Here is a 4,563-nt window from a genome sequence, read left to right as displayed (position 1 = left end):
CGCTGTAGCTCAAGTGGTAGAGTGCTCGCCTTGAGCTGAAGAGCTGAGGGACAGCGCCCAGGCCCAGAGTTCAAGCCCCATGACCGACAAAAAAAAAAAAAAAAAAAGATGGACTCGGGATTGGCAAGGGTTCTTTCGAAGGATTTGACATGAGAAATGACAGTTAAATCCAAGTTGTGGATTTGAGTACCTGGAGGGTAGACATGCTGGGAGTCATGTGGACAGGTGAGAGTGGGGTAGATAAACAGCCGGTGCAGAGGTGAAATAAATAGGATTTGCAGATGTACAACGTAGGAATCAGAGGAGAGGGAAATAGTTGCACAAGAGCTTGAGGTGAGCCCACTTAGTGTGCTCTGGAACAGAAAACAAGGGCACCAGAGATGGGATGGTTACGGAATATTGCCGGGGACTAGGCAGTTTTCAGTTTGGATGTGAATTTGGTTAAAGTTAGGCGAAACAGTCCGTGCCAAGCAGTCTGCATATAAGTTACAGCTGAACCTTCTGGGATGGGGGAAATGGTGTTGGTGTGAGGGCCATCTGGAGGCAGCTATGTAGCCCATTAAACATCCCTTCTTTGCTTACTCTTGATTTTGCCCAGCTCTTTCAAAAGTTCCAGCTCTGATGTAGAGGTAGAGCTCTGATTCAATTTCCCCTCGTATTATTAAATATTGTATAAACAAACGGTTGTCTGTAAATATCTAGACTTACCATATATATTATGAGAGACAACACTGGTAACTAAAAGCATATCTAGTATCAAAATTCCTGGGTTCTAAACCATTCTCTGCTTTTTCCTGGCTGTTCGCTTTCTAAATGTGTGTGCTCTTAGATGTTGTGTTGGACTTTTGCTCCAAAACAAATTCTGTAGAATAGAAATAATAACATGTGTGGTTACTGTGAGGATCTCTTAGTGTCAAAGAACTCATTGGTAAACTCAAGCAATGCTTACTAGCTGTCATCATATTATGTACGCTGTTAGCTGTTCTGAATGGGTCCAAATAGAAATTTGGCCATTTGGAGTTGAATAACTCAGTTAAACTTACTCTCAAAAATTGAGATCCTATCTATCTATTTTTTAGTTGTTTTTAAACTCCAGAAATAGGACTATATATACATATATATATAATATGTACTTTTTATGTGTTTAGTATTTAACACAGTGCCAACACAGAGTTAGCACTCAATTTGAGCATATGAATTAACTAGTGATACTCACCACAGTGATAGTCATGTTTTTGTGGATGCTTTTGACAATCTTTGCCATTAAATCCTCTAAATTGTTTTTTGAGTCACTATTGTTTGATGTTTTAATTTTTTTTTCTGTGCATGTCTGTGTCTTTCCTTCCTGCTAATAACTTTTTCTGCTCCTGTAACTAGAGTGGTTCCTTTCCTGGTAATGGTTTGTTTCAAATATGTTGTCATTAATGTAACAGTTTAGGTACATGGTGTTTAGCCCCTATGGGGGGAAATTTATGTAAAAAATATAAAATATTAGAAGCTTCTTATATTCTCTCAGTGCTTCTTTACAGGTATGTACTTTTCCCTCCCCTCCCTCCCTCCCTCCCTCCCTCCCTCCCTTCCTTCCTTTCTCAGTCATGGGGCTTTAACCCAGCCTGGGTGCTGTTCTTGAGCTTTATTGCTCGAGGCTAGCACTCTACCACTTTGAGCCACAGCACCGCTTCCATTTTCTGGGGTTAAGTGGAGATAAAGAGTCTCACGGACTTTCCTGCCAGGGTTGGCTTTGAACCGTGATCTTCAGCCTCCTGAATAGCTAGGATTATAGGTGCAAGCCACGGGCATCCGTCTTTAGTAATTTTACTAAACACAAATAAATTACTTACTAAATTGCCTTTCAGTAAATCTGATATTAACAGTGTATTTACTTACCCTGTGTCTTTTTTTTTTTTTTTTTGGTCGGTTGTGGAGCCTGAACTGTGGGTCTGGGCGCTGTCTCTCAGCTCTTCAGCTCAAGGCTAGCACTCTACCACTTGAGCCACAGTACCACTTCCGGCTTTTTCTGCTTATGTGGTGCTGAGGAATCGAACCCAGGGCCTCATGCATGCAAGGCAAGCACTCTACCACTGAGCCACCTTCCCAGCCCCATCTACCCTGTGTCTTATGATAACACACATAAAACAATTTCATGAAGGTGCTGGAGAGTAACTAGTAATGGGAGATGCTGGAGAGCAGTTGCTTGATAGCAGGCCTTGTTTGTTTTGTGTAGGGCAGCTGAAAACCTGCCACATCGTGGCCTCTATCACCAGAAGGCACAGTTTAGGACAGCCAGAGCCTTTGGCACCATGAATGAAGGAACATAGAAAAGAAAAAGAGAGCCCAGAGACAGGGAGTGTCCCATATTCTGTGTAGAAATTCTGTCCAGATCACTGAACCATACTTGAATGGGGCAGCTAAGCCAAAGCTTTTAAAATGAAAGGAGATTTGGAGTTGCCCTCAAGAGAACAAAAGTTTGCCATCTGGGTTCAATTAACTGCCTGTTAAAACCAGAAAACGTCAAAGTTCTTTGGGGGAGTAGAAGAATCCAGAGTTGCCACAGAGCCCAGGATTTACTAAGAAATTACTCAAAATATGAAAAAAATAGGAAAATGGAAAATGACCCATTCTAAAGTGAAAAACTAATTAATGGAGATTAATCCCCAAATGACCCAGGTGTTAGACTTAACAGGCAGGAATTTTACAGAAACTGGTATTCCTATACTCAGATACAGGAAGAACTACTATAATGAAAAGAAACAAAAATCTTAGCAGAGAAGTAGAAACTGCAAGAAGGAAAACCTGGGTGTCAAGTAATTTTTCAGGATAATAACAGAACAGAGCTGAGTCACTAAACTTGTAGATAATAACAGTGATCTGATCTGAAGAATAGAGAGGAAGGAGTTGGAAAGAATGTAGAACAGTTTTATATGAGCGTGTAAATGAAGATGTAGAAAGAGAAGTGCACAGATATAGGCCACACAGGTCTTACATCCAATGAAGACATTGCTCACGGGGGAACATGATGATGCTTTTACCCATCCAGCCTGGCTGTCTTGTGTCTTCCCCATGTCGGCTTCTGATTCAGGACCTCTAGGGTTTCTTTCTGGCTCCCATAAATCCGCAGTGTTATGGAACCTCGATTAAAATTGCACAACATGGTAGGATATGGTGATTTTTTTTCTTTCTCCTTCAAGAAACATGCCAGGGCTGGTTGCTTTCTGAGGTCTGGAGGGAACACTGGCCCTTTTTGTTTGTGTGTGTGCTGCCTTTTTTTTTTCTTTTCTTTTTCTTTCCGTTCCTGCCACCCTCTTATTTCTTAGAAAGGGCAAAGAGGAGACTGATTAATGCATTTGAGCTAGACTGGCTACATCAGAAGCAGGGAATTCTGTTGATACCAACGCCAGCTTTGTCAGAAAGCAGCCTCTCAGGAGACACTTGTTGAGTCTGCTTTTTTTTTTCTCCTAGGTGATGTTGCTGGTGGCCACATTGAGAGCCACGTGGTAACTTGTTGGTGATGAGTCATTGCTAAGGTGTCTCAGTGGAATGAGGGCACCAGATTTCTGTGATTCTAACCCTAGCTTTTTCCCACATGCATACCATGTATTTCTCACCCAGCTTCTGTGCACTTGTGAGGCCACAGTGATGGTTAAACATTTGCAATATTCCCCTAAGCCCTTTTTCTCACCTTTCTTACCCGTGACTCTTGCACATACATACTCAAGTACTTTCCATACTTCTCCTTAGTGCCTGTCTCTCTCTCAAGTGCTCATGTGTAAGTGGTAATAATGTTATAAATAAAAGTAGATTTTACTTGCTGATTTTTTTTGCGGGGGGGGGATGGGGAGAAGAAGTACAATACAGAATTAAAACAGGAAAGTTTTGGTGTCAGAGAGTAACTCTACAGTTTACCATTTTTGAACAAGGTATCTAAAACTAAAGTCTTTGAGCTTTCATGTCTATTTTTTTTTTTTGTAGAAGTAATGTGTACTTCTTAAGAGTTCTTGAAGAACTTCAAAGAACCTGCATACAAGTTTTCATGTAAATAAGTATTCCTTTGATTTCCTATTGGTTTTATCAGCCAGTGTACTCTGGGTCATTTCTATTTTGTACATTTTTGTGTAGTTCTGTAGTTTTAGGGAGTTAATTTTAAAGAGGGAGGTAAAACTGGCGGGTGCTTACTTACCTGTACAGAAGATTTGGGCTCAGTTATAATTGGATTGATGAAGATTATATAGTTAGGAAGGCTATAGCTACAATTTAACCTCAGGCAATATAATGATGGATTTAAGACTTAACAAATTTATATCAGAAAAGGCAAGTTAATTAGGCTCAGAATTTTTAATTGCTTACCTCATCTTTTCTTCTCTTAGAGTTTATAGATTAATCATAAACCAGAAAGCATATGTACTGTATGTTTTTAACATGTATTTATAATGATTTTTATTGATCTTAAGGTATTTATTACTTTTAATCTTGCTGTATATCTGTTTGTGGGTCTGTGAGCCATTCTCTATTAGATCAGAAATGGTGCTGTGGCTCACATCTATAATCCCAGATAATCTGGAAGGA

The sequence above is a fragment of the Dipodomys ordii genome, unplaced genomic scaffold, assembly GCF_000151885.1.
Source record: "Dipodomys ordii isolate 6190 unplaced genomic scaffold, Dord_2.0 Scaffold15, whole genome shotgun sequence".
Taxonomy (NCBI): domain Eukaryota; kingdom Metazoa; phylum Chordata; class Mammalia; order Rodentia; family Heteromyidae; genus Dipodomys; species Dipodomys ordii.
Note: the sequence above shows the minus strand (reverse complement) of the source record.